General features: G+C 44.6%; 1 pseudogene; it reads right to left on the minus strand.

The window, feature by feature from the left end:
• Positions 1-12295: 12295 nt before the first annotated feature.
• Positions 12296-13195, minus strand: LOC100344188 (corepressor interacting with RBPJ 1 pseudogene; annotated as a pseudogene).
• Between the last annotated feature and the right edge of the window lie 1862 nt (positions 13196-15057).

Consider the following 15057-nt stretch of genomic DNA (forward strand, 5'->3'; position numbering starts at 1 on the left):
CAAGCTGACCCCACTGTCTTGATGCCATCTACCAGCTCTGCGGATTTTGAGCCAGACGGGCACTGCAGGCAGTGGTTATTGTCTGTCTTTGGGTCCCTTTGCCAAATTCAAAGAAGATAGGGCGTAACTGGAAAATAGTTGGAATAGAGCCCAACCAGCTGGAGGTACAAGGAGTTTTCAGAAAGTTCAGCCAGGGACAGGCATTTGGCCTGCTGGTTAAGACACTACTTGGGACACACATTTCCCATGTCAGCGTGCTAGGTTCAGTTCCTGGCTATAGCTCCCAATTTACAGCTTCCCATCAGCACAGACCCCGGGAGGTGGAGGTGATGGCTTAAGTCCTCGGGCTCCTTCCCCCGACGTGGGAGACCTGGGTTGAGGTCTAGGCTCCCAACTTCAGCCTGCCCAGCCCTGGCTGTGGGCATTTGGAGAGTGAGCCAGCAGATGAGAGCTCTCTTTCTCTGCCTCTTGAATAAAATAAAGCTCATGGAAAATGTGTATTATGTAAAAAAAAAAAAAAAAGAATTGTGCATGAATTTAAAAAAATTTTGCACCCAAATAAACATCTTTTCATTTCGTTTTTGACAAACTTTCTGAGTATCCCTGTATAATCCTGTGTCTAGCAAAGCTGCCTTTCTGTGCTCCAAGTAAGTTTCCTCTGAACTCTAAAGAAAAGCTGTCAGAGCATCCTGGACTCAGAGCTGATTACCAATCTGAGGTTTATAGTTGACCTGGAATCCCAACTCTTAGCCTATGCTTAATTTTCTGTGGTGACAATTAAAGCTCATTAAAAAGCTGACACATTGTTTCCAGCCTTGAGCTTGTCTCTGATTCACGTCCAGTATTACAGAAGGAGGAGAAGAAATCGTATTAGTCACAGAAAGAAAAAAAAGTGTTCGGGGCCTCCCTTTTTATCTCTTAAAGTAATTTGTAAATTGAGAGTTATTACCTACTTCCACTAAGAGCTCCTTCTGTTGAAATGTTACAAGATGAAGTTAGACTAATCCCTCAGAGGTCCCCCATCGTGGGAAATAGTGTGGAAGAGCTAAAGGAGAATCACTGACAGCCACATGTCTTATTGCAAATTCATGCTTAGCAGGAGAAATGGCAGTTGATGAAGAAGTTTATCAAATTCAGAAAAAGTTAAGTGGAGTTTTCATGTTTCAGTCAAATCCAAATATAGTGTCAATCTTCTTTTTACCAAAATTAAAATACCCAAGTAACATGGGCTGTTCCCTTTATAGTGTGGTGCATAAAATTATATTGGTGTAAATAGTAATAAGTACTCAACTTGCTATCTTAGATGATAGCCCTAGTTCCAGATGGGAATATTTCCTGGGGAATTTGAAAAAAAATATTTTGAAGGTGAGATTTGCGTTTTATGTGTCACCTATGCCCACATGAACAGTGAGACTAAGTTAGCTTAGTGCTCGAGGTAATTTTTTAAAAGCATTCAGCTTTAATCAGGTAGGTTCTTGGCTAAGCCTGTTTTACAGCTTACCATATTTTTGCAAGTCTGTATGCTCCTGAGAAATACTAGACTTCTTTAACTGATTGAAAGATTAATTAACCCATTGCCATAGGAAGTGCACTGCTACACTTCCTAACCATGAAGACTGTGCCAGCAACCAATAGCTGGCTGACATATCTGGATCAAGTTGGCTACTTATGTACCCATCATTTTTAACACCAAAATGCTCTTAACTTTCCAGAGTCTTCCAGAATCACCTGAAGAACTTTTAAAAAGATTTGTGTATTTATTTTAAAAGATTTATTTATGTATTTGAAAGACAAAGTTACAGAGAGGCAGAGGCCTGGCGGGGCGGGGCGGGGGGGGGGGTCTTCCATGTGCTGGTTCACTTCCCAAATGGCTACAACTGCCAGAGCTGGACAGATCTGAAGCTAAGAGCCAGGAAATTCTTCCAAGTCTCCCACAGGGGTGGCCCAAGGACTTGGACCATCTTCTACTGCCTTCCCAGGCCAGGCCATAGCAGAGACCTGGATAGGAAGCAGAGCAGGCAGCATTTGAACTGGCACCCTTAAGTAATGGCAGCACTGCAGCTGGCGGCTTTATCTACAACACCCCAGCACCGCCCCCAAGGTTTATTTATTTATTTAAAAGTCAGAGTTACAGAGAGAGAGAGGGAAAGACAGAAGGATCTTCTATCCACTGGTTCATTCCCCAAATGGATGCAAGAGCTGAGGTTAGACCTAGCCAAAGCCAAGAACCAGGAGCTTCTTCCAGGTCTCCCTCATGGGTACAGGTGCCTGAGCACTTGGATCATCCTCTACTGCTTCCCCAGGCACATTAACAGGGAGCTGGATCAGCAATAGAGCAACTGGGACAAAAACCAGCATCCATGTGGGATGCTGGCATCACAGGCAATGGCTCAACCGGCTATGCCACAAACACCAGCTCCAAGAATGTCACAAACTATTAATGCCCAGCTTCAGTCTTCAGCCCTTCCCCCGCCGTGCCTCCTTCTGCCCCGGTCTGTGTGTACTTGGTCTGGGGTCAGGTACATGGCTCTGTGAGCTTTTGAAGCTTTGTGGGTGATTGTAAGTGCTTTCGCCCAAGCAGCTCGAGTAGGTGGTGGCAGCACCACAAAGAGGAGTAAAGACAGCAAATTGCTCTGGCTCAGACTGGCCGCTGGCAACTGCGGTGCTGGTGCCCTTCATTTCTGAGTTTACAGCCCACGTGTGTGTGCACCGGAGTGTGTGTGTGCGTGTGTTAGGTCTTAACTAGTCTTATTTTTGATAAGGTCTTATTTTTATTTATTTATTTTTACTTTAGGGAAAGAAAACTTAATCTTTACTGAGAAATATGTCACCCAGCAAGGGGTAGGGGCCATAATCAGTGTGTGTATTCATCATGGTTACAAATGTACTCTCACAATGCCACGGTTGTGCCACAGTTAAGATTGGCTTACATCTCAGAGGCTGATAAACAAGAATGGTTTGGAATTGGGACACTTCCTTTCACAGGAAGGGCATTAACCTTGATGGGTGAAGTTCCTATGATCCCCCCATCCCAGTTTTCTCATCTGAATGTAGCTGCTCCATGAGCCCATACTTGTTTGGTCTCTGAGCATAGGTGAATTTGGCCATGGCTAGAACAAGGAGGCTCAGTCACACAATGCTTACTCATTGGCAGCACCCAGGCTGGATGTGAACAGTTTTCTAATTTTGTTTCTCTTTCCCCCCCTGGAAGGGGTTAGACATCTAGCTAAGTAACAAGAATAAAGTAGGCTCGCTGGCCACATTTATATCTCAATCACCAGAAATATCCAAACACATACAGTCTTTGTTCTTTCCTGTCTCACATTCTACTGGCCTCCTCAATCCAAGCACCTAATAAACACGTGTACTTCACTTTGCACTGCCTTCTTTGGCACTTTAGACTTAGATTACCAGGGATTCCAAACATATTTTAATGGATGGAATGAGCCAGGTATTCTCAGTGGTTTGGTATGGACAGAATTACTCAACACAGTCTGTCATAGCATTATTTTACAGAAGTAGGGTCGGGGTAGGGGGGCAGCATTACGGCTTCGTTAGTGAAGCCGCCACTTGCAATGCCAGCATCCCATATGGGCACCTGTTCAGGACCCAGCTGCTCCATTTTCTAGCTAGCTCCCTGTTGATGTGCCTGGAAAGGCAGTGGAGGATGGTCCAAGTGCCTGGGCTCCTGCACCAATGTGGGAGACCCAGGGGAGGTTCCTGCTTCCTGGCTTCAGCCTGGCTCAGCCCCAGCCACTGCAGCCATTTGGGGAGAGAGTCAGTGGGTGGAAGATTCTCTCTCTCTCTCTCTCTCTCTCCCTCTGTAGCTCTGACTTTCAAATAAATAAATAACTCCTTTTTTAAAAATAGGATCTGTTGACAAAAGGCTTAGACCTCCAAAAACAGTTCTTGCTATCTTTACAGTGTGTTTGAAGCTACCATTGTGGTTTTTAGATTGGGCACTGGGCACTGCCGCACGTCTCACAGGGATGTGACAAGATCTGTGGCAATCCACCCCACCTTGGGATGTAAGATGTTTGATTACGAGTTGATGCATCTAGCAGCAGGGCAGGTGCGTGACAGCATGGTGTGCCAATTATATAGGGGAGAGGAGGTAACCTATTTATTTCAGTAAGAAAATGAACAGGCAAAACATTTACTCAGGTTAACTGGTGTACCTTGCCAGCCTTCCTGTTTTTAAAAGCAACACTGCTATTTTTATAAAAGCTCTCTCTGAAGTACAAATGACAAGATGAATAAGTGGATGTGTCATATACTATTAACTATTTTTAGCCTTGAATTAATTGACTGTGGCATAACATTATACACAATTGTTTATTGAAGAAATGAAAGCTGAGGGAGTAAATGCAATCCTTTTTTTTTTTTTTTTTTTTTTTTTGCCAGGTAGAGTTAGACAGTGAGAGAGAAATAGACAGTGAGAGAGAGAAACAGAGAGAAAGGTCTTCCTTCCGCTGGTTTACTCTCCTAATGGCCGCTACGGCCGGCGCTGCGCCAATCCGAAGCCAGGAGCCGGGTACTTCCTCCTGGTCTCCCAAGCAGGTGCAGGGACCCAAGCACTTGGGCCATCCTCCACTGCCTTCCCGGGCCACAGCAAAGAGCTGGACTGGAAGAGGAGCAATCGGGACAGAATCCAGCACCCCGACCGGGGCTAGAACCCGGAATGCCGGTGCCACAGGCAGAGGATTAGCCAAGTGAGCCACGGCACCAGCCACAGTAAATGCAATCTTACTTCTTGGGCTTCCTTTTAGATGGAATCAGCCAAAGTCATGAGAGTAAAGAAAATGGGATTACTGCTACAGCAGGAATACTTGGCTTAATCTTTTTTTCCCAGTTTGCAATTATATAAACCTCTGTCACTGTGTTCAGTTTTGCGCTGTCTTTCATCTAGAATGCCTCTGTAATTGAAAACATTATCGCTTCAGCCATCACCACACCTCTGGGAGGAATTAGAGGTGGAAACTCTTGAGCAGCATCCCAGTATTCCAGGTGATGGAGTTAAGGCGGAGACTCGATGGGGACTCAACAGCCTCTGTATTACCCAAACAGCCTGGGGCAGGTCAGTCCACACTCAGGAATGCACTCCAAGCTTTCAGACCTGGATGTTGAATGTCCAGTGATCAAGACTGCTGATGACCTTGTGGTGCAATGAAGTATGATATAAACAATCATTAGGAAGCAGTCACAGAACAGGTAAATAATTCCCATTGCAGCTTCAGTGAGTATAGGAGGGCTCTTTACTGGCATGAGGGGAAATTAAGGGCCTTCAAAGAGTTTGGAGACATTGGATTAGGCTGGTCTGCTCAGAAATCTAGAACTTAGAAGTCATTGGTCTTGCTTTTAGATTCCCCTTCTCTATAATCAAGCCAGCAAGCACTCACACAAAGAACACACACATGAACATAATCATCGCATATACACTCAAACACACACTCACACATGCTCTCTTCAGCTCTATGAGGGCTACATGAATCTTTTTCAATTAACAGTTCAAGGAGAACTACAATACTACGATACTGAGAATAAAATTAAAATTGTATATCATTTAAACGATTTCAAAGAACAAAGTGCCTGGTGATTTGAAGCCAGTTTATTATCTTCTTAGGCACCTAGTGTCACTCAAAGAGCTAAAGACAAACATGGGCCTTTTGGTGTGAGGCCTCAGTGGTGTCGTCTACTGTAGGAGATACATTGCTCTCCTGGCCCAGGAGGCTGGATTTTCCTGTCTGCTGAAATACCCGAGGCAACTAACCTCATGAAAGAATAAGGTTTATTTTGGCTGGCAGTTCTGGAGGTTCACAGTACAAGATTAGGCAGACCTCATTGACTTGGCCTTGGGTGATGGCACTGATAGCAAGGTCTTGAAGTGGCACAGGACATCAAGTGGCAAACGACAGGGAGTGCATGCATCTAGCTATGTCTATGTGTCTCTTCTAAAGCCACCAGGATTCAGTGTGAGCGAGGCACCCTAATAATCTATACCAATCCAATCACTTCCCAAAGACCCTATCTCTAAGTAATATAATTGGATCAAGCTTCCACCGTCTTAGTACCACTAACATAGAACTTTGAGAACTAAACTCCTGAGTTCAGGGGACAGATACTCAAATCATAGCAATCGCTTATAGCAATTATTCTCCAGGGATACACTGGTATGGGTGGGTAATCTAGACAACGTACTAATTTGCAATTTTTTTAAAGGAAGATATGATTTATTTGAAAGGCAGAGTTATGAGGAGAGAGAGTAGAAGAAATATATAGAGAGATCTTCCATCCACTGATTTACTCCCTAAATGGCTGCAGTGGTGGGGGCTAGGCCAGGGCAAAGCCATGAGCCAGGAGCTTCGTCCAGGTCTTCCACATGGGCACAGGGGCCCAAACAGTTGGGCCATCTTTAGCTGCTTTTTCCCCAGGCTATTTGCAGGGAGCTGGATCGGAAGTGGGGCAGCCGGGACAGGAACTGGTGCCCACATAGGATGCTGGCATTGCAGGTGCTGGCGTTACCTGTGATGTCGCAACACCAGCCCCTGATGTGTAATGTTGCAATGCAGTGTGTGTAAGAACCTCTTATTTTATTAAAATGGTGGAAAACAGTTACATAAGGTATTATTTTGAGGCGTGGCTGATTTTAGCATCTGGGAAAAGCAGTGTTCTTATCGTAAGAGAGGAGATCTTAAGGGAGAAAGCCCCTGAAGTGATCATCTAGTCCAGTGATTCTCAAGCTCATGAGACCTGATGCCCTTTTTTAAAATTGTAAATTTCTGTAACCTTCTCCTTTACTACCTTAATGTTAAGTTGCTAGGTAATATAACACTCAGGGACTAGCATTTCGTGCAGCAGTTAAGCCTGTAATTGGGACACCTGCATCCCACACTGGACTGATTGCCTAGATTCAAGTCTCTGGTCAGTTCCCAGTTCCAGCTTCCTGCTAATGTGCAATATGGAACACAGTAAAAGATGGCTCCAGTACTTGAGTCCCTGCATCCAAGAGGGAGACATTGAGTTACCAGCTCCAGCCTAGCCCAACCAGTTGTTGTGACCCTTTGAGGAACAAACCAGCAAATGGGAAGATCTCTAATTGTCTGTCTCTTGGTGTCTCTATCTTTCAAATAATTATGTGTATACACTAGTGTCCAAAAACAATTCTAATCCTTTAATGTGGCACAAGTCAGTTTCCCTAGGAAGCAGAACCTGTGATGGCTTTAGGGGACGTGCTATAAGGATCAGTGCCTGCCTGCGGAAGGGAGAAGGAAGCAGGAGGGGCAGGGCAAAGCTGGGCTGTGCGGCCACACAGCTGCACAAACCACTCTGGAGATCCCATAGTGAGCTCTGCAGCAGGGAGGGCTCACAGAATCATGTCTAATTGGAACCTTATTATTCCCCAGGGCATCATCTGTGGGTGAAGGCTGCTCCTGGGGGAGGGGGGGGGCAGGGTCGTGGCAGGACCTTGGGAGAGGCAGGCCTCTTGAGATCAGACTGATGTTGGGGAGGGGTGGTGGCCACAGCTGCAGACTGTCTGCGGTCAGCACTCCCAGCAGCAGGGCCAATCCTGAGACAAGGATCTGGGTGGATCACGTCGGGTGTGGCATAGATTGTAATAGAAGCGGAAAAGGAAAGTAATTTCTAATAAAAGCATGTGTATTTTTGGCATGACTAAACTAATAGATATTATGAAATACTCTCATACTTGTAAGTATAATGAATTAGTTTGAGCTTAAGAGAATTGAGTATTATCAGTGCTTTCTCCTTATGTTTGACATTTTGAAATACAGTCTAGGTTGGTATATTTGCATGTATCCATGAATGCGACAGATACATACACAGATTGCTACATTGTCAGGGCAGATTATTGTCAGGGGAGATTCACTTAAAGTGCAATCAGTTCTTGGTAAAATTGCGGACAAAGCAAAGTGTTACCGTTTTCAACCACCACCCAGAACGACAACCAAGACCACACTGAGCAGAGTTTTATTAGGGCGAAGAACTGCTGGGAGCAGTCTCAAAGGGAGACGAACTCAGGGCTCATGTGTAATGCTGGGGCTTTATAGGGAACTTGTGTCAAGGGAGGAGGGAGATAGGTGGGAGATGAGTTGGAGCAGCCCACAGAGGGGTTGTAGGATGCGGGCTGGGGCAGCTGGAGAGGATAGCAGATACTGTGAGACAGGGTGTCCCTGACACAGGAGTCTACGGGGCTGCCTGATTCATGACTGGGGCAGTGATAGGAACCAGCAGGCACAAGGTGTTTCCCTGATTTGCGGCTGGGACAAATTATGGAAACGATGAGGCTCTCCGGGTGCACGGCACTTCTGTTTTTGTTTTCATGATGCCAGGAAAGAGTTGAGGAGATGTCTCTGACCTGTGTGGATTCAAGACTCTCACACAAAGTGTTTACACACAGTAGTTGCAGTCTTGAAAATGTTCTTGTTTATGTAAGCTGTGGAAAAACCTTTTGTGTTTATGTGTTCAATGGAGTTATTAGGCTCAGAACATTGTATCAGGTTTTGACTGGCATAAATGTCTGGATATTTGAAATTTGGGTGAAGTGTGGGAAAATCATCTGTCGTGGGTACCACATACCACACTTTGCAGGTTATTTACTGCTTTAGGTCACAAAGATTCCTACAAGTTTCCAGACTTCCATAATACTCCTTCTTTCGAGAACTGAGTTAGTCAATCCCTTGCTTGCAGCCTAAGTCATTTTCTAGACAAAATTATTTCTTTGCTTGCAGTGTTGCCAAATAATCAGCCTTAAGCAGCAGTTGCTCAGAGAAAAGGTATATTTACTTGTGACAAGTGCAGCCGACGATAGGACGTTCCCTAAAGAAACGCCTCCATCAAAAAGCAGTTTGCTAGTACATTTCTAGCAAGGGTTAGGGCAGTGCAGGGGGGATGTAGAAAAGGAGGAGAGCTTGCGGTATGGTCTTTATGTATATGTGTCAGACTCAGACTGTTGTTTTGCAGCTTTTCTTATTCGTGGTTGTCTGGCCCCTCTGAGCGCAATGTTGCAAGATAAACTTTCCTAGAACATCCCCTGAAAAACAACTCAAGCAAGTAATCTGTTTCAGATTCTTTTCCTGTGTTCCTGTGCCTGGCTCTTGCCTAAGTCCTACACTCTTGGTTCATCCACCTGCCACATGGTCAAGACCAAAGGGACACCTGGATACCCTACTCTATTTTTTTAAAAAATATTTACTTATTCACTTGAAGGGCAGAGTTAGAGAGTGGAAGAGACAGAGAGATCTTTCATCCACTGGTTCACTCCCCAAATGTCCACAATAGCCAGGGCTGGGCCAATCTGAAGCCAGGAGCCAGGAGGCTTCTGGGTCTCATGTGGGTGCAGGCAGTCCAAGGGCTTGGGCCATCCTCCACTGCTTTCCCAGGCCCATCAGGGAGCTGGATCGGAAGTGGAGCACCCAAGACTGGAAGCAGTGTTCTGATGTGGGATGCTGGAGTTGGCAGGCAGCAGCCTAACCCATTGCATCACAGTGTGGGCCCCCACATTCTGATTTATTGATGATTCACTGATTGAATAGCATCTGTGTAGGACTGTGCACATCTTGACCTCTTTCTGATAGGTACTACAGGGGGGCCCAGAAAGGAATGAGAAAACACAAGAAAGAAAAAACATGTGATGTGACTCTCCAGGAGCCCTGAGGAAGGGAGAGACAGGAGACTGGAGAACTATATATACAATGTATTCTTAAAATACTGTTGGATCTGGAAAACAGCTCTGATTGAGTCCTCTGCAGACTTCTGTGGAAAACAGGCTACTCCAATGTCAGTCCCTTGATTGGTTCATGTAGAACATCTAATTAGCATATACCTCAACCAATCAGGTAGAACTTCCTGCTTTAGAAAAGCATTAAAATCTAAGCCAGGAAGCCCTTCAGGGCAGGCAGCCCCCTGGGGTTGTTTGGGGTAGGCTCTACCTGTTGTTCACCACTCCCTCATCCACGTGCTTCATTCATGGCCATGAGACACAGAATCCTGCAGAGAAGAGAAACTGTAACCCAGGAGGCAGCAGCAATGGAGAAACCCAGCAGAGAGGAGAAGCTGCACCCTGGAAGAGGGGAGAGAGCTGCAACAGGAGGAGCCGTAGCAGGGAGCTGGGCTGTCCTGAAGAACCCGGGAGAAGAGGACTCTGCCACATCGCTTCCAGAGAGACACAGGCCAAGTGACTAGAGCTGCAGATTCCTCCTGTTGCTGCTCGTGGAACACTTGCACTTGCTTTTGTTTATAAACTGAGCTTTAATTGCTGTTATTACTACTATAAAGATCTTCGGTATAGGCATTCAATAGGAAAGTGAAGATATTGTTTTTCCAGGTAATTGTTGCATATGAGGGTGCTTCACAAATCAGATTAAAGGTTATTTTGGAGGCCAGTGTCATGGCATAGTGGGCAAAGCCACTGCCTGTGATGCCAGCATCCCAAATAGGCACTGGTTCGAGTCCTGGCTGCTTCACTTCCTATCCAGCTTCCTGCTAATGTGCCTGACAAAGCAGCAGAAGATGGCCCAAGTCCCTGGGTCACTGCACCTATGTGGGAGACCCAGAAGAAGGTCCTGGCTCCTGGCTTCAGCCTGGCCAAGTTGCAGCCATTGTGACCATTTGGGGAGTAAACTAGTGGATGGAAGCTCTGTGTTCTCTCTTTCTGTGACTCTCTCTGTAACTTTGCCTTTCAAATAAAGTTTAAAAGAGAGCTATGTTGGTGAAAAAATTTTGAAATCCATGCATGTATGAAGTATTCAAAATAATCGTGGAAAATGTGTACTTTTTAAAAAAAGATTAATTCATTTGAAAGGCAGACTTACAGATTGGGAGAGACACACACACACACACACAGAGAGAGAGAGAGAGAGAGAGAGAGAGAGAGAGAAGTCTTAACATCTGCTGATTCACTCCACAAATAACCACAACAGCCAGCGCTGGGCCAAGCTGAAGCCAGGAGCCAGGAGCTTCATCTGGGTCTCCCACATGGGTGCAAAGGTCCAAGCACTTGAGTCATCCACCACTGCTTTCCTAGGCACATCAGCAGGGACCTGGATTGGAAGTGGAGCAGCAAGGAGTAGAATCAGCACTCACACAGGATGCTGGCACTGCAGGGCAGGGCCTCAACCTGCTGTGCCACAACATGGGTTGCAAAAATGTACATTTTGAAAAAACTCTATTTGCACCAACTTTAACTGTTGTTTTCACATAAACTTTGCAAAGTGCCCTCACCCAGTCTCCCTTTATTCTCTCTCCACTTCTGCTTCATTCCCTTTTAGTCACCTTGGTATGCTTATTTTCTGAGAGCTGTGTTTTTTCTCCTCTGCATGTATTTGTGTCATGGCTTCTGATGTCATTTCTTCTTTTCTGCTCTTCCCATTTTCTTATCTTCCTTTGCCTTTTTTTTTTTTTTTGACAGGCAGAGTTAGACAGAGAGAGACAGAGAGAAAGGTCTTCCTTTTGTTGGTTCACCCCCCAAATGGCCGCTATGGCCGGTGCTGCGCTGATCCGAAGCCAGGAGCCAGGTGCTTCCTCCTGGTCTCCCATGTGGGTGCAGGGCCATAAGTACCTGTCCCATCCTCCACTGCCCTCCCGGGCCACAGCAGAGAGCTGGCCTGGAAGAGGAGCAACCAGGACAGAATCTGGCGCCCCAACTGGAACTAGAACCCGGGGTGCCGGTGCCGCAGGCGGAGGATTAGTCTAGTGAGCCACGGCGCCGGCCCTTCTTCCTTTGCTTTTAACAACCAGGACTTTTGCTTGGCTTCTTCTCCTCTTCTCTGCTATGACCTCTGCTGCTCCCCTCATTCCTTTCAGATCTCTCTTCTCTGGGGTATAGTTAAAGCTTCTGGAATTTTTTTCCAAATCAGAATGGCTCCATTTTCTGTTCTCTCCTGAACTCTCTTGTTTTAAAAACCTAGGCTTTCAATTCCTTTCCCTATTACTGTGACCGCAAGAAAGTTCTTCATGATATTTTCTCTTTATGGGGCAGGCATTACGGTACAGTGGGTTAAGCTGCTGCCTATAGTGCCAGCACCCTCTATCAGAGCACTGGTTCAAGTTCCAGCTGCTCTGCTTCCAATCCAGCTTCCTGCTAATGTTTCTGGGAAAGCAGTGAAAGAGGGCATAAGTACTTGAGTGCTTGCAACCTATGTGGGAAACCTGGATGGAATTCTGGGCATGTGAGGCATGAACCAGAGACCTTCATCTCTGGCTTTAACTCTATTGCTCTGCCTTTCAAGTAGTTGAAAATAAACACCTAAAAATGATGTTTTCTTAGATTTCCCCTTTTCAGACTTACTGATGTTATTCCCTAACCACTTGTTTCTCTTCTCCTTTCTGTACTTTTCCTTTGTTGTCACTCTCACCCTCACTGCTGCTTTCTGATGTCTCTGAAAACAGAAGAGGAAGAGAGAAAAGAGAGGAGGATGAGGAGTTTTTATGCTTTATGTGTTTACTTCTGCTCTAACAAAGCTTTTGCTTTTTTCTGTCTTTGTTGTTCTTCATTTTTTTTCTTCTCAAGTTGTCTGATTTTCTAGGAAGTTTCTGTTTTTGTTTGGCTGTTAGTAACTTTAAAAATTCATTATCTTGCTTTTCTTCCCCAACACTTTCAACCCACTGTTGTTTATTGTTTATTGTCAGCTTTCTCCCCAACACGTTTCATTTCAGCACAAACCTACTGATTCTCATCTCCACTATCAGCTCTGAGGGCTGGTACATCAATGACTCTGAGCCATCCGTGGAAACTGAACTTGCACTGAATCCAGAAAGATGCAACGAAGAACATTCTCGATCCGCACTGACATGACCCCATTATGACATGAATATGAAGAGGCTGATCTCGGATATTCATCTCATCTTTGGCATATTTTTCCTGTAGGGCTCTCTGTTCTGCCATTCAAATTTGGATTCAGTATTTCCTGATTCTTCTTTCCCTTTGTTTTCTATTTCAGCTCCTGCTGGGATCTTACACATGAAATTAAGGTCATTCTTCACATAAGCCCCATGAGCAACCTATTATCAACTGATTCTTTTTCTTCCACACACTGCTCGTGGATTCTTCTCATTGCTTTTTTATTGTGTGATATTTCCTGTTCTAGCATTTATACTTTTTGACATTGGTTTTGGAAGCAAGATGCAAATCCTTTTCGAAGGATTTGACTGTCTTGGTGTTGAAGCTGGGAGAAACCATTTACCTTGCAGGGTCTTTACTGTCCACTGAATCTGCACTCTTTCTTGTTGGGGCAAGGCCTTCTCTGCTTACCTTTGCCAAGTAGTTTGCATTCAGAAGAGCAATGTTAAAGAGATGGATGTATCTAACTCTGCATACCTGAATGGCATACAGGTAAATGAATCACATGTGGCCAAATTTCAGAAGGACTCCTAGGGAAAATCAACCTGTCTTGCATGCTTAAATATAATAAGAGGGGAGAGGATTAGTTTCTCACAAACTTGATTTGAGCCACATTAGTGGGGCAGATCTGTATAATATTTTCCCCTACCCCAAACACAGAGGACTCCAGCAAGTACAGCAGAAGTAACTCACCTGACAAGAATGGTGATGAATGCCAGGCCAAAGACCTAGGGAATGGAATTAGACATGGGGAAAGATTTCTAAACTGATGTGAAATACAAGACCATAGCAATGCCATTTCAAAAACTGACAAAGAAAGCTCTACTGTGAATTATTCTACACTGAATGTTGTATGCTAATTCAGGGGGTAGGATTCAGTCTTAAATTGCTTATGCAGGCAAAACTGCTCACACAAATCAGAGGTCAGTCCGCATAAGGAATTAAAGGATTCTGAGAAACACTACTGGAGCCTTTAGAGTAAGTTGCTGTCAGAAGAGTTAGTGCTAAAGAGATGGCTATTCTTTATCTGTGCACCTGAATAACAAGTATTTGTCTTTGTTTCAGAATATTTTCCAACACAATTCATTTCCCAACATACAGCAAACAATTCTTGTGGCTCTGCTCTGTCCCCTCTTCCAGAGGTTGCCAGGAACAGCTGACACACATCTTTTAATGCTTTGTTCATGTGTTTTCTGATGCACTGGGTTTCTCCTAAGTAGAATGAAAAATTATTGATCTACCAATGACATTAGTTCATTGTTGCTGAGATGCCCAAGAGTATTTTTGAAATAAATAACCAATCTCATTGTTGATTCTACTTCAGAGAATGAGCATCTAAGGGAATTTTGAACAAATATATTTGACAAAGGTATCCCTTCCACACCCAGACTGGTGTTATCCCTTTGTAGACTTCACTGGCCCAAGTTGCATCAAAAAAGTGATGACCAAAATTATGTGCAAGCAGATCATGTAACAAAACCTTGTTAAACTTGACTTGGTGCTGCCTTACTAATTTAATTTACTCTTGATTTTAAGCAACCATTCTGAGAAGCAAATCTGAGTATTTGAAGCTTAAGTAAATACTGAAAATGTATTTTTCAAATTCACATTCAAGGATCAGGGCCCTTGCATTTCAGGGTACAAGTTATTCACACCTGTTCATAAAGGTGAACTCCAAAGTCAGCACCTTCAGATGCCTTATACAGTCAGCCCTCCATAACCTTGGGTTCAGTGTCTGCACATTCAACCACCTGTGGGTCAAAAATACTCAGAATTTAAAATCTGTATTCAGGGGAAGGCAATTGGTGCAGTGGATAAGATGCAACTTGGGATGGATATCTGCATCCCATATAAGTGCTTGGGTTTGAGTCCCAGCTCCATTTTCTATTCCAACTTCTTGGAATAGAAATACAGCCGAGGAGGTAGTAGGTTACGGCTCAAGTGTTTGGGTCTTTGCCATTCACATGTGAGACACAGATGAACTTTAGTCCTCCAGGCTTCAGCCTTCCCCAGTACTGGAAGTTGCAAGCATTTGGAGAGTGAACCAGTGGATGGAAATGCTCTCGCTCGCTCTCTCACTGATTTTCTCTGTCCTTCTCATTTGGTCTGTGTGACTTTCAAATAAATAACTGGAGATGTACTGAACATGCAGACTTTTTTTCCTTGTCGTTACTCCCTAAACAATACTATTTCCTAAACTA

The sequence above is a fragment of the Oryctolagus cuniculus genome, chromosome 14 (assembly GCF_964237555.1).
Source record: "Oryctolagus cuniculus chromosome 14, mOryCun1.1, whole genome shotgun sequence".
Taxonomy (NCBI): domain Eukaryota; kingdom Metazoa; phylum Chordata; class Mammalia; order Lagomorpha; family Leporidae; genus Oryctolagus; species Oryctolagus cuniculus.